The sequence below is a fragment of the Artibeus jamaicensis genome, unplaced genomic scaffold (genome assembly GCF_021234435.1).
Source record: "Artibeus jamaicensis isolate MK-2021 breed Jamaican fruit bat unplaced genomic scaffold, CSHL_Jam_final contig_387, whole genome shotgun sequence".
Lineage (NCBI taxonomy): Eukaryota > Metazoa > Chordata > Mammalia > Chiroptera > Phyllostomidae > Artibeus > Artibeus jamaicensis.
In genome coordinates this window covers 40,190,891-40,217,586 of record NW_026521812.1, presented here as the reverse complement: position 1 = coordinate 40,217,586, position 26,696 = coordinate 40,190,891, and the positions used below count along the sequence as shown (strand labels likewise).

Here is a 26,696-nt window from a genome sequence, read left to right as displayed (position 1 = left end):
AAACCTAAAAAGTCATGTAGTTGTGGTTCTTTTCTAAACAGTTATTGTAGTGACTTGCCACCTTAAAATTTGGAGGCACATTTTTTCCTAATAGAATATCAAGTACCAGTATCTTTAAATGTTGATACGCTGTTATATCGAAGACCTACCAATTCATAATTTAATAACATATTTACTACATACCCAAATTTCCAGTCTTTCATAGCACATTAACAAAGTTACTAGGAAACTGGGCTACCACACCAAGGATGTTAAAGTGCACAAAATTCTGACCGGGAGAGCCAGGATCAAGGAGTGATTTTCTTTAGGAAACAGTTCTACCAAAAACATGGGAATAGAAGTAATTTAAAATGTTGAGGCATATTAAATGCATGACTGACTCCATATTGCCAGTTAGTATGCTTTGTATTATACGATGTAAAAATTGTCCCCATCTATGGAATGTTAAGCTAACACCCTTGACAGTCAGTGCCTTCATATTCAATATTCCACTATTTGCTGGTTACACCAACAACTAAGCATCCAGTAAGTGATTTCACTTCTTTTTTAAAGTATTGATGCTTTTTTAGAATTTTTACTTTTTAAAGATTTTATTTCTTTTTAGAGAGAGGGAAGGGAGGGAAGAAGAGAGGGAAACACGTGTGAGAGAGAAACATTGGTCAGTTGCCTCTTATATGTGCCCTGTCCAGGGACCAAATGCACAACCCAGGCATGTGCCCTCAATGGTATTCAAACCAGTGACCTTTCACTTTGTGGGAGCATGCCCAACCAGCTGAGCCATAGGTCAGGACAAAAGCATTTACACTTAAAAAATGGGGTGAGGTGAAACTTCCTCCTTCTAAAAATGGTTTCTAGAGCTACTAAAAAAAAAACCCTTGCATTTACAAAATAGTTGATAAAAATATTTCTCTGGATTGTACAAGAAGGGAGACAGGGACCACTTATAAGACATGGTATATGATAGTGATCTCCAACCTTTTTGGCACCATGGATGGGTTTTGTGGAAGACAGGGTGGGGCAGGGGTCTGAGCTCAGGTGAGCTGCTGAGCTCTGCCGGTCACACTGTGGAATGGGTGGGTGTAGGGTACCCCATTCTGCAGAGCTCTCCCAGCCACTACAGATGAGAATAAGTCATCCTGGTCACAATTTGTCATTACAGCGGGAAGGGGGATAGCAAGCCCCTGTAGTAGAGAGTGTCCCAAGCCCTTCTCCAAAATGGCTTTTATTGGGATCAGTATGTGCAGGGATATACAGCATACATGCAGAGCTTACCAATCAATGTCCAAAGACTATAGTTTAAAAAAAACTGATATTAACTTGAAAAATAACTAAATAAAATTTAAAAAAACTGATATCTGTAGATGACAATTGAAGAAACACAGAGATCTACCTGAGGTCAGGGTCTGTTAGACATGCCGGTGCCAGATGTTTGTTAAGATGTATTTCCTAAGATAAGGAGTTCGCTCCTTATGCTTTAAACTTGGTTTACACCAACAGGGCTATAGCAAAGCAAAACAAGCTTCAAAGGACACAATGTATTCTTCGGGCCTGATTTCCCACAAGACCTCGCTCACTCCCACGGGGCTACAGTTTCTGATACCACACAGAGTGGTCCCCAACAGGTAGGAGAGACTGGAGGCGGAGCTCAGGCCAGCTTTGCTTGTGGCTTGGTTTCCTAACAGGCCATGCACTGGCAGACAGTGGGGAATTGATATTAATCAGACTTGGCTTTCTGTCCTTCATCAGGGGCTGGACTTGTCTCATTTTTAGTTTCTTCCTGCACTGCAGATAAATCTTTAGTTTCTTGGTTAGCCATTTTGGTCTGTTTTCCCTTTGCTCCCCTTTTCCCCTCTTATTTATGGTATTTTGTCTGCAGGTTTATCCTTTCCTGCCACCTTTTTAGGCTTTGCTTCCACTTTGCAGGATCAGGTTTAGCTGACAACCTCCCAGATCTCTTCTTGGAGTCTGCCTTTGCTTTGCCCTGAGTAGAGCTAGCCTTGCTCTTGGGGATTGTGGCAGCAGTAAGGGGGCGCATGCTTGGTGCCTGTGGGCAGTGGTGCACTGAACGCCTACAAAAAGCAAAGCTGGGCTGCCCATCCACTGCCGCCAATCCTGCCTCCTAAGTTTCTGGGTCCTGCCATTGGACAGATTTTTAACTACTATTCTAAGTTTCCAGAAATACTTAAACATCATATATATCGAAGGGTTATGAGTATTTTGTGGAAGGACAGAGGAGAGCAAATCAGATAACACTAGCTTGCAAGTGTGTTAACTTGAAACTTAGGTGATAAAGTTTAAAATCTACTTACGTTAAAATTAGTTTTTAGAATATCAGTATTCTACATGGCCATCTTTTTATTATTTTAGAAAGTTTAGTTCAGTTGTCTCTCATGTAGAAATAGCCAAATATCAAGTTTGGGAAATGAACGTAATAATGAGAGATTTAAAATAATACAAATTATTTTTAAATGAAATTTTATCAGAATAGTTTTAGGTTTACAGAAATATTGTGAAAATAGTACAGTGAATTCCCATATAACCCACAGCCAATTTTCCACATTAGTCACATGTCATATTGAGACATTATCATTAACTGAAGTTCATACTTTATTCAGATTTCCTTAGTAGTTTTCTTAATTTTCTTTTCCTGTTACAGGATCCCACTGATACCCCATTACATTTAGTTACCATATCTTTTAGGCTTCTCTGAGCTGTGATGATTTCTAAGCTTTTCTTGTTTTTGATGATCTTAAGTTTTGAAGAGAGCTAGCTGGTCAGGTATTGTGTTAGATATCCCTCAGTTGAAATTTGTTTCATGATTTTCTCATGATTAGATGGCGGTTTTTTGACAGGAAGACCTCGCAGGTAAAGTGCTTACTGTCATTACAGTCTTATTAAGGGTACGTATTAACATGACCTAACACTGTCAATGTTAGTTACCCTTTACCACCTGGCTTAGTAGTGTTCGTTGGGTTTCTCCAGGGTTGTTATTTTTTTTCACCCTTGCATATGGTACTCTTTGGAAGGAAGTACTATGTACAGCTCACACTTAAGAGGTGGGAAATTATGCTCCACCTCCTTGAGGGTGAACTCTAAATAAATTATTTGGAATTCTTCTGTATAGGAGGCTTGTCTCCGTTCCTGAATTTATTTATTTGTGCAGTCATCATTTACATCATTCAGACTTGTAGATTATTTTACACTTTGAGTTATAATTTAATACTATTGTATTTGTTGCTCAGATTACTCCAGCTTCAGCCATTGGGAACTCTTTTAGTTGACTTTTGTTCCTTTGACATGCCCCCCCTCACCAAATTTGTGTGCGTTTTAGTACATACGTCTTTTGACCTAAAAGAAAAAATTTTAAATAGAGGTTAAGTTTTACATATAGATAATCCTTCCAATTTTACACTCTTGATATCTTAAAACCCCAATAAATAACACAATTAAGCAATTATGCTTATGCTCTACTCTTGGCATTCTTTATTCAAGTACTTTCAGAGACATTGGTAAATATTATCTTGGAAGTGAACATTGTCTAGATAGAAGATCTTAGCAGAATTTGAAGTTCTTGAACAATGAAAAATGCCCCTGCTTACTACAGGGAAATATACCAAACAATAGAGTTCTTAGGCAAGTGGACATACATTTTTTGTTATAAAAATAATATTTTTGTTTTTTAAAATCACAAGCAGTACAAAGGTGTTACCCTCTCAATTCTGTTCCACTCTTCACTCCAGAGGTAACTAGTGATAAAATTGAGGGTTTTGTAGACATTTGCCTATGGGTTCACATAAATATAATTCATTCATATGGCCATATAATAGTGGGATCATATACTACATAGAGTTCTGTACTGTGCATTTTTTTCAGCCGATGATATATCCTTGTCATTCCATATCAATAACTTCAAAATGGTGTATTTTAAATTTATTTATATATTTTTTATTGATTATGCTATTACATTTGTCCTGCTTTTTCCTCCTTTGTCCCCTCCACCTAGCACCCCCCACTCCTCCAGGCAGTCCCCTTACTATTGTTCATACCCATGGGTCATGCGTGTAAGTTCTTTGGCTACTTCATATCCTGTACTGTATTTTACATCTCCATGGGTATTCTGTTATGTTACCTATTTGTACTTCTTAGTCCCCTCACCTCTTTACCCATTCTTCCCCTCTCCCCTCCCATCTGTTAACCATCTGGTAACTTTTTTTCTCTTTCATCTTTTAAGTGTCTTTATCTTTACCTTTTGGCCTCTTAACTATGGTATGTCTTGGAGTGGGTCTCTTTGTATCCATCATTAATTGAGACATTTTTGCTTCCTGGATTTGTATATGTATTTCCTTTACCAAAATAGGGAAGTTTTCTTTCACTATTTTTCAGATAGATTTCCAATTTCTTGCTCTTTCTCTTCTGCTGCCTCTATGATGCAAGTTGTTGGACCTCTTGAAGTTGTCCCAGAGGCTGTTTATGCTATCCTCAATTTTTTTTTCATTCTTTTTTCATATTATTTTTCTGCATGGTGGTTTTTTGGTTCCTTATGCTCCATTATCATCGATTCGATTTTCGGCTTCACGCACTCTACAGTTTCCCTATAAATTGTTCTTTATTTCACTTAGTATATCCTTCATTTCTTACTGGATCTTTTTTATGCTGCTGAGGTCCTCACTATGTTTCTTGAGCAACCTTATAAGCAGTGTTTTGAACTCTGCATCTGATAGATTGCTATCTTCATTTTGTTTAGTTCTTTTTCTGGAGTTTTGATCTCTTCTTTCATTTGGGCCATGTTTCTTTGTCTCCTTGTTTTAGCAGCCTCCCTAAGTTTGTTTCTGTGTATTAAGTAGAGCTGCTTTGACTCATATCTTGGTAGTGTGGCCTACTATAGTAGGAGTCCTGTAAGGTTCAGTGGCACATACCTCACCTATCATCCAAGCTGGTTATTCAAGGTGCACCCTTTGTGTGGGTGGAATAAACTCTGCTCTTGTAGTTGAGCCTTGGTTGCAGTTGGAAGACCAATGGAAGGGATTTACCCAAGCCAGTCAGCTCCCTATGACCACTGACCACCAACTGCCTCCCTCTGTGGGGATCAGCTGTGCAGGGGCAGGTTGGTGGTGGTTCAGCATGGTTTGTAGCTGTCTACTAGGTGCACTGGCCCTGGGTTTTCCCAGGTGGTGCAGGCCCTGGTCAGTCCCCACCCCAGTGCTGAAGCCCATAGGGAGCGAGTCTGAGCAGGGATGGCCACCTATGGGTTCTTTAAGAGGAACTGCTTGGAGCTGAAGTTTCTTCCATGATTCCATCCGTGCTGGTTTTTGCAGCCAGAAATCATGGGAACTTCCCTTCCTAGAACTGGAATCCTGGGCCAAGGAGCTAGGTATGGGGCTGGGACTCCTTACTCCGTAGGTATCTCATCCAGATTTTTATCCAAGTGGGTGTGGGACAGCCCCATTCTGTGTCTGTGCCCCTACTACAAGTCTGGATGGATGTGGTTTCTTCAACTCTATAGTTGTCATTCCATTCAACTCGATTTCTAATGTTCCTGAGTGATGATTATATTTTATTGATTATGCCATTACAGTTCTATTTCCCCCTTTCGTTCCCCTCCACCCTGCACACCCCCTCTCCCACTGTCCCCCCCTTTAGTTTATGACCACGTGTCTCAAGTTCTTTAGATTCTATATTTCCCATACTATTCTTGCCCTTCCCCCTATCTATTTTCTACCTACTGTCTTCTGTACCTTTTCCCCCCTTCTCCTTCTCCCACTCCCCTGTTGCTAACCCTCCATGTGATCTTCATTTCTATGGTTCTGCTCCTGATCTAGCTGTCCTCTTAGTTTGCTTTTGTTTTAGATGTGGTTCTTAATAACTGTGAGTTTGCTGTCCTTTGTTCATCTTTTTTATCTTCTTTTTCTTAGGTAAGTCCCTTTAACATTTCATATAATAAGCGCTTGGTGATGATGAACTCCTTGAATTTGATCTTATCTGAGAAGCACTTTATCTGTCCTTCCATTCTAAATGAAAGCTTTGCTGGATAGATCAATCTTGGATGTAGGTCTTTGGATTTCATGACTTGGAATACTTCTTTCCAGCCCCTTCTTGCCTGTAATGTCTCTTTTGAGAAATCCGCTGACAGTCTGATGGGAACTCCTTTGTAGGTGACTGTCCCCTTATGTCTTGCTGCTTCTAGGATTCTCTCCTTCATTTGAATCTTGGCTAATGTAATGATGATGTGCCTTGGTGTGTTCCTTCTTGGGTCCAACTTCTTTGGGACTCTCTGAGCTTCCTATATTTCCTGGAAGTCTATTTCCTTTGCCAGATTGGGGAAATTCTCCTTTATTATTTGTTCAAATAAGTTTTCCACTCGTGGCTGTTCCTCTTCCCCTTCTGGTACCCCTATAATTTGGATGTTGGAACGTTTAAAGATGTCCTGAAGGTTCCTAAGCCTCTCCTCATTTTTTTGAATTCTTGTTTCTTCATCTTTTTCTGTTTGGTCATTCTTTTCCTCCTTCTGGTCCACTCCCTTGATTTGAGTCCCAGTTTCCTTTCCATCACTGTTGGTTTCCTGTGCATTTCCCTTCATTTCAATTAGTTTCGCCTTCATATGTTCCTCTAATTTGTGGCTAAAATCAACCAGTTCTGTGAGCATCCTGATCACCAGTGTTTTGAACTGTGCCTCTGATAGGTTGGCAATTTCTTGTTCACTAAGATTTATGGGCTCTGGGGCTCTGAGTTGTTCTTGAGCCATGTTTTGATTTGTTCATGCCTGTTAAGTATGAGGAGCAGAGCCTTAGGTGTTCACCAGGGTGGGGCCACCCAGGTTGCTGGTTTGTGATGCTGTATGTGGGGGCGGGCGGGGTGAGAGAGGGACAGTGGCAGTCCCCTCTGCCACTTCCAGCCACTGGGGCCTGCAGCGTCTGTCTCAGTGCTCACTCCTTCACCGGTTTATCTGTGTATGCGAATGTGTTACCGTGGTCAGCCCTCAGTGGGTCCACCCACTACTCCACACCCGGGATCCACCCACGCCTGCTGGAGTGCCTGGGTCCCGCACCCAGGTCGGTCTGGTGGATCTTTCCTGCCCGACCTCACTCTGCTGCTGGCTCTGCCCCTCTTACTGGTTTGGCTGAAGGGTTCGTTGTTGTCAGACTTCTGTATAGTTCAATTTTCTATGGTTTGGCTGTGTTTTCGTTACTAAAACTTTGTTGTTTTTAAACTTGGTTGTGTGAGAGGGCACAGTGCTTCCACCTATGCCTCCATCTTGGCGGAAGTCCAGTCTCAATATACTCTTTTTCAATATCTGTGCATGCATGTGGCAGTGTTTGGTTGGTATTGTTTTAGTGGAACCAGAATTTTTGGTTCAAGGGCATCCCCATAGTAAAAATGTATGTATTGCCACGTTGACCTTCTGTTTACTACTGGTAAACATTCTACAACACTGGTTGTTTTTAAAATTTTTAATTTTTTTCCATTTTGAATGGTAGAATGGTGTCTCCTTGGTGCCTCTCCATATGCTTTGTGATGGAGAACCTTTTTGGAGGCTTTTGTTTTACAACTCTGATTCTGGGTTATGAGGATGCTACAGTCGTAATGGTTTTCATGTAATTTCTATTTTAGGAGTACTTTTAAATCAGCTACCTCTGAGTTGTAGTGAATGTTTTCTAGGGGGAAAAAATGATCTGGCCCTGGCCAGATAGCTCAGCTGGTTATAGTGTGGTCCCAGAACACCAGGCATATGGGTTCCATTCTAGGTGGGGTATGTACAAGAATCAACAAATGAATGCATAAATAAGTAGAACAACAAATCATTGTTTTTCTCTCTCCCTCCCCAAAATCAATCAATCAATCAAAAAATGATTCTGACCATCAGTATTTTGTACCAATTTAACATCATGTATTGATTGATATTTTGTTCTTCATATAGTTTCAGTGAAATTGAAATTCAATGAAATTTCTAGAAATTTCATGAGTTAAATCAGTAGGAAGTTCAGACATTGAGGATCTGTCTTAACTAATTTGCTTAAAATTTAAATCATAAAAGAACCAGGTCAGTATTAACTGTGTACTTCATGTTCAGTTATTTTTAAAATATTGAAACAACATTTATAGTTGGGAAATGGATTTTGGTTAATAAAGATTACTGTAAGATATAAAATACTTAAGTGTCACATGGGCTTGGTAAAGTTATTAATTCTCTATAAATTCCACAGTCCTTATCTGAAACCATTGAAGCAGATATGATTTAGAATTCAGAATTATATAGCTTTTAGAAAAGTAATGTGATTCATACACTGTATTTTACAGCACAGTATCTTCAGAGCGACTTTGGGTTGCATCCCATAAACACACACAGCAAAGGTTACAAATGTTCTCACTGAATGGGATAAAAGCTGTAAAGTATTTCATTCCTTTATCGTTGAATGATATTCAAGCGCATGGATATATTACCTTTTATTTATCCATCTATATCATTTGATTTGTTCCCAGTTAGTGTTCTGTGAACATTCATGTTCATCTCTTTTTGTCAACATGTTTATATTTGTTTTGGGTGCATTGCTCAAAGTTGATTGCTGTTTTTGGTAGTGAATTTATGTTTGACTTTTTAAGGAACTGCCAGATTCTTTCTAGCAATTCATGAGGTTTCTGGTTTTTCTCTATCCTCACCAAAACTTGATGTTGTCTTTTTATTTATTTTTATTTTATTTTATTTTTTTAAAGATTATTTATTTATCTTTAGAGGGGAAGGGAAGGAGAGAGGGAGAGAAACATCTATGTATGGTTGCCTTTCGTGTGTCCCCTGCTGGGAACTGGCCTGCAGGGAACCGGCCTGCAACCCTGGCATGTGCCCTGACCGGGAATCGAACCGCGATTGGTTCGCAGGCCTGCGCTCAATCCACTGAGCTGGTGTTGTCTTTTTAAATTACAGCTTTAATTACATCTAGAGAATGTGTATTGGTTTCATGTGGCTTAATTAGCATTTGACTAATGACACTGAACATTTTTAAAAAGTTGTTATTGGCTTATTTTTAAAGAGAGGGGAGGGGAAGGAGAAAGGAGAGAAACATCACTGTGTGGTTACCTCTTGCACCCCTCCTACTGGGAATCTGGCCCATAACCCAGCCATGTGCCCTGGCTGGGAATTGAACCTGCTGCTCTTTGGTTCATAGGTCAGCACTCAATCCACTGAGCCACAGTAGCCAGGGCAAATGTTTCATGTGCTTTTTAGCCATTTGGAGAACTGTGAATTTAAAACGTTTGCTAATTTTGGGAGAGGATTGTTCGTCTTTTTATTATAGAGTTGTAATAGTTCTTTATGTATTCTGGAAATAAGTCCTATGTCATATACATCATTTGCAAACATCTTCCAAACTATGCCTTGTCTTTTCGTTTCCTTATCTTTCTTAAATGAGAAATGTTCTTTTCCCCAGCTTTATTGAAATAAAATTATATTTATTTAAGGTGTACAAGATGATTATGTCACAAACATTATTAAATGATTATATTGAAGTTAATTACATCCACTATCGCACATAGTTCTCATTTTGTTGCATTCATTGTGTGTGTGTGTTGAGGACACTTAAGATTCACTGTCCCAGTGAATTTGAAATATACAATAGTATGTCTAGTCACAATATGCTATATACTAGATTCCTAGCACCTATTACTCTTATAACTGAAAGTTCGTACTTTTTGGTGAACATCTCTCCATTTCCCCCAACCTTCAATCCCTTGCAACCACCATTCTACTCTGTTTCTGTGAGTTTGATTTTTTTCTTTTTAGGATTACATATAAGAGTGAAATCATGCAGTTTTTGCATTTGTCTTTCTGTGTCTGGCTTATTTCACATAATATAATGTTCTCCAGGTTCATTCATATTGTAGCAAATAGCAGGATTTGCTGCTTTTATTACTGAATAATATTCTATTTTGTATATAGGCCCTATTTTTCTTATTCATCATTGGACAGTTACATTTTTTCTGTATCTTGAATACTGTGAATAATGCAGCAGTGAACAGATACCTCTTTGAGATACTGATTTTGTTTCCTTCTAATATATATTCAGAAGTGGGATTGCTGAATCATATGGTAATTCCATTTTTAATTTTTTGAGGAACCTCCATACTGCTTTCCATAATGTCTACACAGTGGACATTCCAACCAACAGTGTACAGGGGGGTCCCTGCTCTTCACCACTTACCTCTTGTCATTTTGATAATAGCCATCCTAACAGGTGTGAGATGGTATCTCATTGTATGTTTTTAATTTGTATTTCTCTGATGATTAATGATATTGAGCACCTTCTCATAAACCTGTTGGCCATTTGTATGTCATCTTTGGGAAAATGTTTATTCAGTTCTGTTGCCCATTTTTTAATTTGATTTTTTTTTGCTATTATAAATTTGATTGTTCTCTTAATTTCTTTTGTATAGTTGTTAATGTATGGGAATGCAACTGATTTTTGTATGTTGATTTGGCATCTTACAACTTTAGTAAGTTAGCGTCTTTTTGATTTCTTGTTTTTTGATGTGCACAATTTAAAAATTTTTGATGAACTCCAGTTTGTCAACTGTTTCTTTTTATAGATCATACTTTCAGTTTTATATTAAAACTCTTTTCTTAACTTCCCTTTATGGTATGTTTTAAAGCTGTCAGAAGTTCACATTCTGAATGATTTTTTCACACCCCAGAATGAGTGTATGGGAGTGTAAATTTTACCAAATACTAACTCAGCATCAGCAAAATGTCTTATGTTATCTCCTAGAAGTTTTACAGGTTTAGGTCTTCATTTAAATTTGGTCCATTTTGAGTTAAATTTTGTGTATGATGTTAAGTGTCTCATTTCATTTTTATGCATGTGAATATGCAGTTGTCTCAGTACCATTTCTTATGTTGAAAATGGATCACAGTCTCTCATAGTTCAGCCAATATTGATTTACATTTTTCCCAGAAAAGGGAAGTAATTTGTTGCTACCTAGGATAGTTGTAATAGATTATAGAAATGAAGGGAATTGAGCCCCTTTTAAGTTGGGCTTTCTGACATTGTATTTCATGCTCTAAAGTAGGTGTACATATTAGTTGGTTTGGCCTGTTACAACAAAAACGTCATAAACTGGATGGCTTATTAATAACAGAAAGTCACTTCCCACACAGTTCTGGAGGTTGGGGAATCTAATATCAAGGCAGTGGTAGATTTAATATGTGGTGAGAACCCACTTCCTAGCTGTTCATAGTGCCTTCTCACTGTGCCTTGTTTGGTAGAAGAGTCAAGAAGCTTTCTTGGGCATTTTGTATAAGAACGATCATCCCATTCAAGAGGACTCCACCCTTAAGACCTCATCACCACCCAAAGGTCTTTCCTTCTCCAATATCATCAACTTTGCGGTTAATATTTAAACATACTCCATTTACAGCAGTAGGGATGCCATATATGTGGCAATTGGCTTATGATAGACATAGCTAGTACACTATGGTACCCTTTCTGACTGAGTGCTAGCCAGCTGAGACTGAAACTCATGCTGTTATTATTTATGGTAGTTTGACTTCTGCTTTTTCGAATATGGCTAATGTACCTATACTCACTGAGCTTGTAGGTCCCTGGAGATACAAGGATTACATTCTGGATATAGAGTTTCCTTTTTAGGATTTTGGATTGCAATACAGTGTATGATAGAATGAAATCATCCCTCTATTGAGCCGTGTATTTACCTACACTGTGACTACTTGATTGTTGCGGAGTCAACAGTCAAGGACATCATGACCTGTACCATAATGTAATGGTACAGGTCAACTAGACATGTCGTCATGGTTTTTGGAATATAAGTACAAAGTTAGAAATATCGTGGAGACTAAACTGAAGTCAGAATTGTCATTTTAGAGTGTCCTACATAAAGAAACAGTTATTTAGCACTGTGAATTAATTTAATGGACGGAATACAGAAACATTCTGTAAGTTAAGCACAGGACTTTAAAAAAATCTCTATTTCCATTGCATCATATTTCTTAGGAAATGAGCATCTCTGCAAGAATTATGAACATGTTAGTGTCAAATGTGTTCATATGAGTCCAAGTTTGAGGCCCTGGATGCAAGAGACAAGTTTGGTTGCTTTTGAAAACCCTGCTTTGCTTGTAGCAAAGGATATACTCTACAAGAACTAGAGAAATTAGTGAACCACACCACATTAGAGTTGGGAATAGATTTGGGGGTCATGATGTTCATGCCATCGACATGCTACAAAGAAAGTAGGTGTTTTAATTTTTTTTCTTTGATTCCAGAGAGAGGGGAAGGGGGGAGGGAGAAAAAAAAGTAGTGAGCCATTGATGTGAGAGACAAACATGGATTGGTTGCCTCTTACATGCATCTTGCCTGGGGACCAAACCCACAGTCTTTCAGTTTCAGGATGACTCCGCGGCCAGCTGAGCCACACTGGCCAGAGTGAAAGTGGGTGTTTACAGTATCCGTAGCGGAGATGATTTATCATATTTTGCAATGGATAATGCATACTTTTAGCCCAAAATTTTTAGGGAAAAATAAGGATGCGCATTATACATGGGTAGTACCTGAAATACCTTTTATCTGTTCTTGTGTATTGTAATTATTTGTTACATAAAATTTTTGTACCATAATATGTTCAAAAATAAATGTTCAAGTTCCTTTATAACACAAAACACAAGTATCTAAATATAAATAAGTAAATAATTGGATTAAAAATTACAATGAAAGATCTTTTTGCCCCCTGAAAATTTAGGCCCAAAATGTGAGTGTGCATTATACACAGGAGCACATTATACGTGGCAAACTATGTTAGGTTTTAAAGCTGTCAGCAGTTCACTTTCTAAATGATTATTTCACACCCTAGAATGAGTGTGTGGGAGTGTGAATTTTACCGAATTCATAACTGATTTTTCTTTGACAGTGTTCAGGTCCTACTGAAATAACTACATCTATGGGCCATTTGCTAAGGACAGAATACTAATGTGTAGGGAAATAGGTATCTGGATCAGAACAATGTGGAAGTAAAAGTTTGAAATAATCCTGAATTTCATCACACATAAAAGACTCCTGAATTCTCAGTGTTAAGGAGAAAGATGATAAAAACGCAGCACCCCATAAGAAAATATGATGATGGACATGTTCAAACCTGAGATTCTGAGGCAGATTTTGGAGTTTGAGGTGATGCAGGTGAACATCAGTTCTTTGAAATCAGACTTAACCTGCGATTTTAGCTGATCACAGAATTTTACTTGTATTGGTATTGAGGAGGAAGAATTTTTCCTGTACTCTTTTATTTTTTTTCGATTGATCTAATAACTAAATTGACATAAAACAGATTAACAGGAGAAAAATATACTTCACTATGTACATATGAGAGCCCTATGGAAAGCTAAGACCCAAGGGCCAGCAGGGCAGTTGAGGTTGGTTAGTATGCCATCCTGAGCTCAGGAATGAGAGTGGGACCTGGGACTTCTAAGGAGAAGAGGAAGATACTTGATAGGACAATAAGAACAGATATTTGGTAATTACATTTTTGTCCTGCCATACAGATAGGTCATTGAGGTAAAAGTTATCTATGTTCATAGCTCTCTGAACCAGGTACCCTATTAATTCTTTTAGGTAGTTAGAAGTTAAAGGTTTTCTTGAGTCTGCTGGGTCTTGATTGGCTTCAGCTGAAAAGAATTCAGGTGCCAAAAGTGGCATATCTTGGTTTCTCATATTCTGCTCCCCTTCACTGGATTGGCCATTTAGCTACTTGTTTCCATCCTTGGCCCATTCCTGTTGGATTGCTTATGGACTTCCTGCCTCCCTCTCTTCCCTGATTTGTAAGTTATTTTTATATTTATGAATATGTTAATATATATTCTTTGGGAATTTGAGAGGCAAATATTTCTTCCCAGTTTGTAGTTTTTCATTTTATTTTATTTCATTTTTTGGTGGGGTTTTGTTGAACAGAAGTTTTAAATTCTAACGTAGCTGCAGTTGTCATTGTTTTCCTTTTTATGGTTGTATGTTTTGTGTCTTGATTAAGAAATCCTTCATTGCCTCGAGATATTCTCATCCTGTGTTTTCTCAAAGTTTTAAAGTAATGCCTTTCACATTTAGGTGTTTAATCCACATGGGATATCATTTTATTGAATGCTGGTAATAGTTTTTTTTCCACTAGATACCTGGTTATTTCAGCATTATCTGTGAAATAGTCTGTACATACCCGAAGCATTTTTGATAGCACGTGTTATACAAGGGGAGACCCCAAACACAGAATTTATTTATAAAAAATTGTGTATTCTTAACATGTTTAAACTCCAGTCAATCCAAAGTACTCTCCATTTGATGCAATACACTTATGGAGACATTTTTTCCACAGCTCAAAACCATTTTTGAACTCATTGATTTTGATGCCTTTTAAGTGCTTCTGCCATTTTTTGTTTTATTGCTTCCACATCAGCTAAACATTTTCCTTTGAGGACTTTTTTTCATCTGGGAAAACAAAAAAGAATTTTGCTAGGGGTGAGATCAGGTAGATAGGGAGGGTTGGGACATGGGGGTCATGCCATTTTTGGTCAAAAACTGCACGGTGTGGGCAGGTGTGCTCATAAATCACCCATCATAAAATGGGCAAACTTGTTGAGTCTTCAGAAAAAATTATCAAAGCTGAAGGCAGCCTCTCACAACACCAACAGCTGGTACACTGATAGATAGGTTTCTAGAACACTCACCTAGCAGGGTTAGCCTCTACTGCAAGGGGCCCACCTCCAGAAATAATTCTGTTTTATTTTGAGGTGATCCCCCCTTGCATACCAAGCTCATGTATATTCCTTGTTTGGTTTTGGAACTCTCTAGTTCTCTTCTATCACCTATGCCTATACTATTACTTTCTCTTAATTTCTTTTTTTATTTTTTTTTAGGATAAGTGTTGTTGTTATATGATTAGTGCAAATACTCCCACCTGGCTCTTCAAAATTGGTTTGACCTTTGTGTGGATTTTACAATTTTTAATATAAAAATAAAAGTCCAAAGTGAGAGACAACAAGCATTTATTTAAATAAAAAAGAATAGCTATTTGGGAAGCACTGACTGATTCAGGCAGAAACCCAAATAATGTTCTGATTAGGAGACAAAGGCAAGCGCTTTTTATGAGGAAGCATAGGGGGAACAACTACATCAGTAGAAGGAAGGCATTTCTACTGGCGTAGTGTAGTAAACAGTGATGCCTTTGTTTTAATCCTCCCTTGAGGACATGCTTATTGATTTTTAGAGAGAGAGGGAGAGATTGGTGAGGAGAGGGGAGAGAGAAAAACATTGATCAGTTGCCTCTTGTATGTGCCCTGACTGGGGATCAAACTTGCAACCTAGTTATGTACCCTGACTAGGGATTGAACCCTGAAACTCTTTGGTGTGTAAGATGCTGCTCAATCAGCTGAGTCACCTGGCCAGGCCAGTGATGCCAGTTTTTTGGTGGGTTTTTTTTTTTTTTTTTTTCAGTCTGGTAGTATAATATCTGCTTTCTTGGTGTCCTTGCAAACAGTTCTTTGGGACACAGTGTTGCTTTAGGCCCAATCCAAAGTAATTTTGCCTAGTTTTAACTTTCCAAAGGTTTGAGGCATATGGCATGCAAGACCGTTTCTCTGAGATAGCAGCGGCAGCTCTATTTTACTTATTTTATTTTACTTTATTTTATTTTTTCAGTGTAAAAGCAGTCACTGTTTATTAACTGACTACTTTACAAACATAACCATGGTAGATACCTTAGTTCATCCTTCTAATAAGCCTGATGATCTGGTCTTCCCTGTTACCAGCATTTCTACCTTCTACAAAATGGGTGGTCTTTTTCTTCATTCCACCTCATGGAGAAGATCATTTGAAGAGCTGCAGGAAGTTGTTTGCTTCTTCGAAGCATTTTCCACAAGTATAGATCTCACGGTATAGATCCTCCATGCAGATGATGCCATATTTACCAAGAGTTTGAGCAGTCAATGCGTTATCTGTCAGGGCAGTTTGTTTTCCTTTTTGATTTTGCCACAACCATGCTTGTAGATTAATTCCTTTATTGACTTCAGGTTTGGGTACCCCCAAGCTATATATGGTTCCAAAGTCCTCAGCATGTTAATTGAAGCCTGGTTGAGTGTAACAAAGGTGCCAGTGAAGATCTGGTGAAGACAAAGAAGCTGCCACACCTTTTGGACCTTCAGGCTCACAACATTGATACCTGTGATCCTGATGACAAATGCCAATTATTGAATTTCAGTAATTTTTGGTTCCACAGGTACATAGAAGTTACCAGCTTTTCTTGCCATTCTAACCTTACAAATCTCAGTTCTGTACATCTACTTATATTCCTTGTGGTAGTGCTTAGCTTTTTCGTACATAAGCTTCCCTCCTGCCTTTTGAAGCATCTTTTGTGCAAACTTCTTTCTCAAGGCACTTGATCTTTAGCTCAGTGAAATTCTTTAGCTTTTTCTTAAGGGCTTCTGGCACGATAGGAACCTTCTCTTCACCCTCCATGGTTGCAGCTGGGAAAGAGTCCCAACTCTTTTTCTTTTAAGATTTTTATTTATTTATCTTTAGAGGAGAAGGGAGGGAGAGAGGAGGAGAAACATCGATGTACGGTTGCCTTTCATGCATCCCCCGTTGGGAACTGGCCTGCAAGGAACCAGCCTGCAACCCAGGCATGTGCCCTGACTGGGAATTGAATGCGCGATTGTCTGGTTCACAGGCCTGCGCTCAATCCACTGAGCTACACCAGCCAGGGCTCCAACTCTATTTTAAAGAGAGAGTGAGAGTGTGTGTGTGTGTGTGTGTGTGTGTGTGTGTGTGTGTGTGTGTGTAAATAGATAGATAAATTGTATTTATTTTAGTGTGTGTGCAGAATTAAGTTATATGGCAAGTCCTATGGGTAATTTCATTGGCATTGCTTTGACTTTGTAGATTAAATTTGGATTGTATTGTCCAAATTCTGTCTTCAAAAATTCACGCATTTAGTATTTCTGTCTACACAGGCATTCTTCTATGTCTTTAAGTGAATTTCAGTAACTTTTTCTGAAAAGAGTGAAAATACTTTGTTAATTTATTCTTGGGTACCTCATGGATTTAGTTAATGTGATTGATATCTGTTAAACAACTATATTTTCTACTTTTTTGTGAATAGAATGGATTCTTCCTGCAACTAGACTGAATGCTGTTAGGCTTCTTCTGTATGCATTGTCTGTAGTCATGACAGTTTCCTCTCCAACTTTTAGTCATTCATTTCTTTTTCTACTTGTACTGACTAGCCCTACAATGTCAGATGGAAGCAGTGATAGCAGCCATTTTTATTTTATTTCTTACTTTACAGGGAAATGCTTTTGACATTTCACCCCTAAGTATGAGGTTTGCTATGGGTTTTGCTGAGTATCTTCTGTCAGGTTAAGGAGTATTTTTTCTGTTTATTGTTACTAAAGCTTTTTTTTCCCCCTATCGTGAATGGGTTGCATTTTTATTATGTCCTTTATTAGGTAATTATTGAGATAATTATATAGCTTCAAACCCTAAGTCTGTTACAATGATAAATTAGTAAATAGATTTTTCTAATTTTAAACTATTCACATATTGCTAGATTAAATCCTACTTGGGCCAAAATATATTTTAAAAACACACCATGGCCCCTCTTCTTTCCTTCTTGAATAATTCAGTCCTTAAGCCATTATGTAGGGTGGAGCAAAGTAAGTATCTTGGGGTGGGAGCAGAGGTTCCACATTGGTCCAGAGTGAGTGGCAAAGCCCGGACTGGACAAAGAGGGCTCCATCCCCACAGAGTAAGCAGCTCTATGGGGCAGGAGTCAGAGCCCAGTTAGGGTAATCAGAGCTCCATAGGGAGATGGCTGTAGCAGGTGGGGCTTAGAACCCAAGTGAGATGTGTAGGGCATCCATGAAGAGGGTAGGGAACAGCCTGGTATGGGGTGTCTGAGCCAAAGCAAGGGTAAAGATGGTTTTCTGCAGAGGGGCAGCCTGGCATAGGGAGAAGTATGAACTACCTAGAGCACGGGTATCAAACTCATTTTCACCAGGGGCCACATCAGCCTTGTGGTCGCCTTCAAAGGACCAAAAGAATTTTAGAACTGTATAAATGTAACTACTCTTTAGCTGTTAAGGAGTTGAAATTACATTCAGCCAGTCAAAGGCAACCATGAAGCTGATGTGGGCCCCGGTGAAAGTGAGTTTGACACCCCTGACCTAGAGAGAGCCAGTGCAGTATGCTGAGTTAGAGTCCAAGCAGAGTGAGGAGGGCAGACCTTAATTTAATCAAGTGATCAAAATGAACATCATCCACTATGGGACAAACGCACCACTTGTTGAGATACGATGAGAAGAAATTGTCATCACTTTTATGGTATTCTGTCAAAATAAATAACATGGATATAATCATTAGAAAACAACAAACCCAAATTGAGAGACATTGTACAAAATAACTGGCCTATAATCTTTGATAATGCCAGGGTCCTAAAGAGTCTTTACGTTTAAATTGGGATTCAAAGAGACTGAAGAGACATAACAAGTAAATACAGTGCATGGTTTTGAATTGTATCCTTTTCTGTAAGAGACATCATTGGGATAATTGGCAAACTTCAGTGGTGCTGAGAAGTAATAGTAATGTATCAGTATGTACTTCCTGATTCTCTTGGTCATAATCTGGTTATGTAGAAGCTTTTTTGTAGGAAGTACATACTGAAATATTTGGAGGCAGTGGGGGCATCTAGTTGACAACTATTCCTAAGTAGTTCGGGAAAAATTTTCTCTGTACTAGTGTATTTTCAGCTTTTCTATAACTTCGTGATTATTTCAGAATTTTTAATGCTTTAAATTTTATTGCAGGGTTTGGTTTGGTAGTACCTAGAATTTTAAAATTTCTGTTTATAAGTGAGATTGGCTTGTCGTTTTTCTTTCTGATACCACATATACCCAGTTTTCAAGTTCATTGTTGCCTCTAAAAGGAATTGAGGAAACTTTTCCTCCCTTCCTTTTCTCTGTTTTTTTTCCTCCCAAAAGTCTCTTTAGTAAAGAGATGATCTGTTTCCTTCAGGACTGTTTGCTGGCCTTTTCTGTAAAAAACCATCAGGTGATTTTTTTAAAAATTGGATTCCGTTTGCAATTTTTTTAAAGATTTTTTAACTTTCAGATTATAAGCTACTTCATTAAAAAACAAGTAAATAGTAAAAAAAATGCTATTTCAAATCAAGAACATGGTTATTTAACGTAATATCTTACGACTTCAAAAAAACTTAGTAGTTTCTATAGTTGTGGTTCCTTTCTCATTTCTAATTCTTTTTATTCGTGCCTTCTCTTTTATACTTAAATAATTTTGCCAAAGGCTTTGAACAGTCTAATGACTTATATTTGGTACCTGTCTGTTGTACCTTTATTTTCTGTTGTTTTTTTTTATTTTATTTACTATTTTAAAAGTTTTGTACTTTCTTTGAGTTCATTCTGTTCTTTGTCTAACTTGAGTTAGCTACTTAACTCAGTTCTTACAGAATTCTACAAAATAACCACAAAGACCCTAGTGACATGTAATAGTGAGCATGTATTGCTCATTTATCTGAGGTCAGGGGACAGTTGGTAAGGCATCTGTTGGTATTGACTGGAGTCAGGCACAGGTTTGAGGCTGGCTGGGTATCAGCTGATGTAGGTTGGCTTCAACCAGAGCAACAGGGGTGACATCTACTTCTCTTCTGGGACAGCAGGCTAATCTGGATATATCTTACCATTTTGGTAGGAGGGATCAAGATCTTTACATAGCTGGCCTATCATCACTCTGCCCCATTTTCTAAACTTTTTATTACAGAAAAGTTACAAGACTGGGATAGTGAATACCCATTACCTTTCACAACAGCCCCCAGTTAACATTTTACTATTTGCCTTGTCTCATGCTTTAATTCTTTTCTGTGTTTTTTCTGAATTTTTTAAAAGTTAGGCTTATAGCATTACCCCATTGCATTTATTTCCTAAGGCCAAAAAGACATAATCATCACACTTAGGAAATTTAATATTGACACAATAATACTACCTAACTACAATATATATGTAATGTTTTATTAGTCTTAATAATATCCTCTATGACTCTTCTTCAGTTTTTTCCTAATGCAGCCATTTTTGCTTTATTGCAACATATGTATTCCTGACAATCATCCTGCTCTGCAGAATTGCATGATAAAAGTCACAGGGCTTATGGAAAAGATTGGGTAGAGACAGAACACTCAAGATTTTCATTGATCACATATGTCATCAACCACATAGAACCTTGTAAAAACAGTAGTCTAGTTTTAACCTGTACAGTGGTTAAAGTATATGGAAATGCTAAAATAAATGTATTTTACCTTGAAAGAGATAGGAAGTTTGCTTATGGAAGTGGTTGTCAGAAGGAGTGCAGCTTGTGAGTTATTATGAGATGGTGAAGGAGAGTTCTCTGAAGTTGGACAGAAAGTTGTAACAATATATGTGGATGGATGTGGCTCAGAACACACCTGATGAACTGAGGTAGCTGGTACATGTTTGAGTTGTGGATATTTTGCATATTTCTACATAGTTCATTTCAGCTAGATAGTTTTCTTTTACCTAATGTGTCTCACTGAAAAAACATACATAACCAAGTGAAATTTTGTGTTTGGCTCATACTATGTTGCAACAAATATGTGTGTGTGTGTGTGTGTGTGTGTGTGTGTGTGTGTGTGTGTGTGTGTGTGTTATTTAAGCCTAGCGGAATTTAGAGTATAAACATTTGCATCTACAAATTTCCCTCTTAAGTTTGCTCTAATTGAATCCTACCTTTGATATGTTGTGTTTTTGCTGTAGTTCAAATCTAAGTATTCTCTGATTTCTATTATGATTTGGAAGTACTTGGAAGTTTTTTTAAGTTTGTAGCTTTCTTTATAAAGGTATTTTTTGTTACTGGTTTCTAACTTTATTACACTGTGTTCAAAAAATGTGAAATGTCTGATGTCTATGTGGCCTAGATTGTGGTCAGTTTTTGTGAGTGTTTATTTGTGTTTATAAAGAATACATTCTCTAATTGTTGAGGGCAGGTTTCTATATACTTAAATTATCTTCTTAGTTGAGTTTTTAAATATATCACTAATTCAGTCCAAACCTAGTTGTATAAATTTCCTCTCAGCTTATCCAGGCACATCACATAGTCTTTCATTTCTCCTAGAGCCTGCTGATTATGCCATAGGTATTCTTCAAACTCAGCACACGGCTCTCTTTGTGGGGAATCTTTCTTTATCACGCCTATCTTGCATTAGATTCCCTTTTTCTAGATATCATTTTCATTCTTTTCCTGGTTTCCCCCCTCATTTGGTGAAATTTCCCTTTCGTAGCATCCTTTAAATAAAAAGGTGCCTAAAAGGTAAATATTTTTAGAACTTATTGTTTTAATACTTACATGGTAGTTGGATGGGAATAATTTCTCCTCAGTTTTCAATGCATTGCTTCATGTTTTTTTGACCTCCAGTGTTGCTGATGAGAAGTTTGCTGTCCACCACTTCCACTTCCCACAACATTATTTTGATCATTTTTGTATTGGAACTCTGAAATTTTATGAAAAGGAGTTTCAGTATATAGGTGTACTTCCAGTAATTGTGCTGGACACTCAGTAGGTCTTTTTAATCTTAACAGTTATATCCTTAAGTTCTAGGGGGAAAATGTGAGTTTTTTTATTTCTCCCCTCCATTTCTCTGTTCAGACTATTGGAATTCCTGTTAATTATGGGATCTCTAGCACTGTTCTCTAAATTTTCTTTTTTTTTTCTCCTATCCCTTTTACTTTATATTCTGGGGAGGCTTCTTCAGTTTATCTTCCAACTCTTTAACTTGAGGTGTTTATGTCTACTCTGGCCCCTCTCCCCTCCCCTTGTTAGTTTTGATCTCTCACCTGTTAGATGCTATCCTCAAATGTCTAGCAGTCCTTAACTTTCCACATTTAAAGGTATACTTACTGAAAACTGATTGAGTTTCAAGCCCATGTATTATAGTCTTCACAATAAGGAGACTTAGCAGGATTTTTCCTGGGGGAGGCTTGGTGTCATCTGAGTCTTTTGAATTCCCAGGGATGGACTCAGCAAGGGGCTCTGGAGGTTCTAGTTATGATTTGGGGAAAAGGTCTTGAGAAGAAAGCTGTCTCTATACCTGCAGTCCCCAACCTTTTTGGCACCAGGGACAGGTTTCATGAAAGACAGTTTTTCCACAAGGAGGGGGAAATGGTGGAGGGGGACAGTTTCTAACGAGCCTAGAGGTAGGGGACCCCCTCTCTCTACAGTCAATTTGTAAAACTGCATTAACACCTTGTTAAAGGTAAGATGCCCTCCCTCAATTGTATGTAGACATCTTTTTGTTTTGTTTTGTTTTGTTTTGTTTTGTTTTTTAACTTCAGAGTAAACTTCTGCTGGGGATAGAGAGGAGTAGTGGCTAGCTTAGGTTACCTGGATCATCATTGTGGAGAGGGATGAAGAAATCAGGGAGGCTTAACTGCTTAAATAGACTTTCAGCCACTACTCATTCTATTTTTTTAATTTGTTTATTTTTAGAGATGGGGGAAAGGAGGGAGAAAGAGAGAAATATACATCGTTGGGTTGCCTCTCTCGCACACCCCCCAGCTGGGGATCCAGCAAACACCCAGGAATGTGCCCTGACTAGGAATCGAGCTGGCTACCCTTTGATTTGCAGACCAGCATTCAGTCCACTGAGCCATACAAGCCAGGGCCAGTCCTCGTTCTTATTCCTACCTATACCTCATTTCCAGAGGCACCCAAGTCTCTGGAAATGTTTTTGAGCCCTTTGGTGATTTCTGCAGAGTTAGTATCTTTATGTAAAGCCTATTTAGAGTGCCAATCTTCATATACTTTTTAGTGTTTAAAATTTTCTTTTTCCTCCATTATTATTTTCTTAGTCTAATTTATGCTATTTTAAAAAATGCTGTTTTAATGAAGTTTGGGGGCAGCAGGGTGCAAAATGTGTGTCTAATTTTTTCACAAGAGCCTTAAAATAAATTTTCATAACTTTGAGTTTTTGAAGAGTATTACACATTCATCAAAAGTTTCAGGAGTCCAAAAGGTCAAAACTATAAGATATTTGCCTTCTTTAACTTGTGTACAGTGTAATATTTCAGGGGTTACACAATGTGTGATGTAGAAACAGATTAAATGCAGAAATAGATACAAATCCTGCTCTTTTCTATTAAGCGAAACATTGAGGAGATCTGAAAAATGTAAAACAGTGTCACTTCTAATTTTTTTGAAATGTTTATTTTAGTTAAAAATACCTTATAATAACATATGATGGGTTTATTGTTATTTTAATTCCATTCATAAATAATTTGGAAATCTTTGTTTTCATTTCTAATATGATTAATATCAGTTGATTATAATCCGTATATAGACAAAAACTCTCTGATAGTCTTAGTAATTTTTAAGAGAATTAAGTCATGAGACCAAAACTTCTGAGAACTTCTAAAAAATCCTAGATACAAATTAGAACTGAAACAAGCATAACAGTGTAACTATATTCAACAGTCTACTATTTTTATCTGTACGTAGGAAAATAATGTAATTAATCCTTAGGTTCATTAAATTTTACACCCCTGTGGTTCTATTCCTCTTTTGTTTTCTCTCCTAATACTCCTTAGAGGAACTTAAAGCAGCTACAGGATGTTAATCTATACTCTCTTTTGCCCTAGAGTATGTATATTTTAGTGGTTTAGACAATGAGAAATCGCCCTATGAGCCAAATGTTAAAAAGTGCATTTGCTTTCCCAAAGGGACAAGAAATTGTTTCTTGGGGAGAAAAGAAAATCTTAGATATTACAATAGTTTATGGCCCATAAACAGATACAGTATAGTACATCTGTAGTACTAAATTTCACTAGGGATGGAGGACAATTAGGGGGGAAGAGTCAAAAGGCTCCTTAGGAGGGGATGATAATGAAGAAGAGGTTGAGAAACAGTCTGTTAGAAATTTCCTTAGAGCATTATCATCCTTTAATCTTCATTTATTTGTATTTTTTCTCCTGTTTCAGATTTGCCCCTATATACACCGTAGAATAGAGGCTGTCACACAAATAACCTTGTTAGGGGTCCAATGGATCCCTTAAAGAGGAAGGCAGCTAGATGAGGCTTTGAGCAACCAGAGAACCCATGCCTGATATCAGGGAGCTTCGCTCATTCATCACTCCACCCATCACTCAGCTTTAGCCATTTGTTGCCATGCTGGAATATGGGTTTCCTAATTTTCCAGGAATTTTAATAAGAAAAATCAGAAATCTAAGTTTCCGTTTCTTCTGGTATGATGAACTGTGTCTCCAAAATATGACTCCTCTCTAGCAATCAGAACTCATTGTCATCTTGCTTCTGCTTAAGTGACTTCAGTGCTGGGGCTTTCTGTCCCAGGAGGCTAACCTGTTCTATTTTTGGTTATCTGTGACTATTTGACGTTTCTGCCTCATGGGAAGCAGAGAAATACGCCATCTTCAGACTTGAACCTAGAGGTCCTAGTTTGTCCTGTGAGACCACACAAAAGAAGACTCTTATGTTACAAGTTTTCAGGTTTATGATTTTGACTTTGAATCAAATTTCCATTTGTCCAGAAATGTAGGTAGAGTATAGTAGTTAAGAATTTAAATCTTGAGCCCTGGCTGGTGTAGCTCAGTGGATTGAGCGTGGGTGGGCCTGCGAATCAAAGGATTGTGGTTCGATTCCCAGTCAGAGCACATGCCTGGGTTGTAGGCCAGTTCCCATCAGGGGATACATGTGAGGCAACCATACATTGGTATTTCTCTCCCTCTCTCCTTCCCTTCCCCTCTAAAAATAAATAAATAAAATCTTAAAAAACAAAAAGGAATTTAAACCTTGAAGTGAGACTACTAGGGTTTGAATCTTCTCTCTGCCTCTAAAGTAGCTCTGTGATCTTGGGGTTTATTACATGAACTTCTCTATGCCTCAGTTTGTCCATTTTTAAAAGAAGCATATTGTTGTAATTTACCTAATTACTAATAGGTAACAAATGTAAAACTCTCAAAACAATACCTAGCATATAGGAAATATTCAGTGTTATTTGTTACCCAAATTAAACAACCTTAGTTTCATCAGTCATTCTCCATATAACACAGTTTTAAATTTTCTTACCATACTTAGTTGATGGCTTACGCATTAATGGAAGCAATATGATGTCTTATAGGAAGACTTGGGTTTCTTTCTCTCTTACTCTCTGTTCCATCCTCCAAACCAGATCATATAATGACTTTTCTCTTTATATGTAAATATAAACATATATAAACACACATTCACTTACTCATTCTTAAGGGCATGTGGCAGTAAAAAACCATTGGTGAAACAGCCAGTGTGAGACTTTGGCCCTAATAAAAGCCTGATTTTATTCACACATTTTCTTTCTTCTACATGACTTTGTACTTCAGAGACGTAAGCCCTAGCTCTAATTTGGGAGAATGAGATTTGATTGGTTTAAGAATTAGCCATGGGATTCTATTATGGCTGTGTGACTTTTGACATGGTTAATGTGATGCAGTTCTGACCATTGAAAGCTGATGAGAACTATGCTGATGGGAATTGGGTTAGGGGTTTCTGGAAAGGTTTCTTTGTTCCTAAAACAGATGTGCATGAAGAGATGGTTTCATCTTTTTTATGGTTATTGCTGAGTCTAGGTTAAGAAGCCTATTTCACACTCTTGAGACCTGGGTATCGAGTGGGGGCATCACCTGACAGTGGCGGAGTGAAGATATAGATGAGTTCTTAAAGACATTGTTGAGCTATTGAATTAACCAATCCTGGGTCTGGCCTTTCCTCTTAATTTCCTATTATGTGATACACTTTATTGTTTATGCTACTTTGGGTTGGATTTTCTTTTAGCTAAAATAATCTTAACAGGTAAAGAAGTCAAGTTATTTGATTGTGGGTGGCAAATTAGATAAATAGTATTTAAGAGGAATTAATTGAAATAATACAGGTAAGAGGCACTTTGTAATTTTTAAGTAATTCCACAGATTTATATTGAATAGTTCTGTTACATTACCACAATTAGTATTCGTAGTGGACAGAATGTTGTACAGAGCGAGAAGCTGCCTGGCTTTCCTAATTGCCAATTATATTAATATTGTACAGGTCACTGGACCCTTTAATTACTCCTGTAAAAAAGAATTAAATGATCTTTGTAATTCTATGAAAATAAGGAATCTGATCATTGTAGGGTAAGGTAGTAGGTACAAATAAGTAACTCTTAATTGAAGAAACCATAATTTATTAACCACTCGTGTTGGGGATACTTCCAGTTTCTTGATGGTTCTACTGACCGATCTAAGGTCTTAAGAAACTAGGAAAGCTCTACCGTCAGTGTACTTAATGGCTGTGAATATCAACTCATAGCTTTATACAGATGGATATTTGCTTTTTTAACCCAACTCTTTAACATATTAACATGTCATCAGTTTTCTTTTTGCTACCATCTCTCATACTCTACTGTCATCCTTTTCATCTACCTTCTCCCTAGTTATACTATTCCCAGGTATTCAGCAGCCATCTAAAAGGTCTCCTTTGCACCAGAAACTGCTTTCTTTACCTCTTCATTCACTATAAAATAGAGTGAAAGATCATTTTTAAGGTGTTTTCTGGTTCTAACACTCTATGATTTGTCAATTATATTTCTCATCAATTCAGCCACAAAAACTCATCTTT

The 26,696-nt window shown here is 37.7% G+C and overlaps 1 protein-coding gene and 2 pseudogenes across 2 annotated transcripts in view; 1 reads left to right on the top strand and 2 right to left on the bottom strand.

Annotated features, from left to right (window-relative positions):
* Positions 1-26,696, top strand: part of ZNF292 (zinc finger protein 292) — a 104,227-nt gene that overhangs the window by 20,875 nt on the left and 56,656 nt on the right. The window lies entirely within an intron of this gene.
* Positions 1,715-2,035, bottom strand: LOC119048256 (non-histone chromosomal protein HMG-14-like; annotated as a pseudogene).
* Positions 15,734-16,490, bottom strand: LOC119048255 (60S ribosomal protein L7-like; annotated as a pseudogene).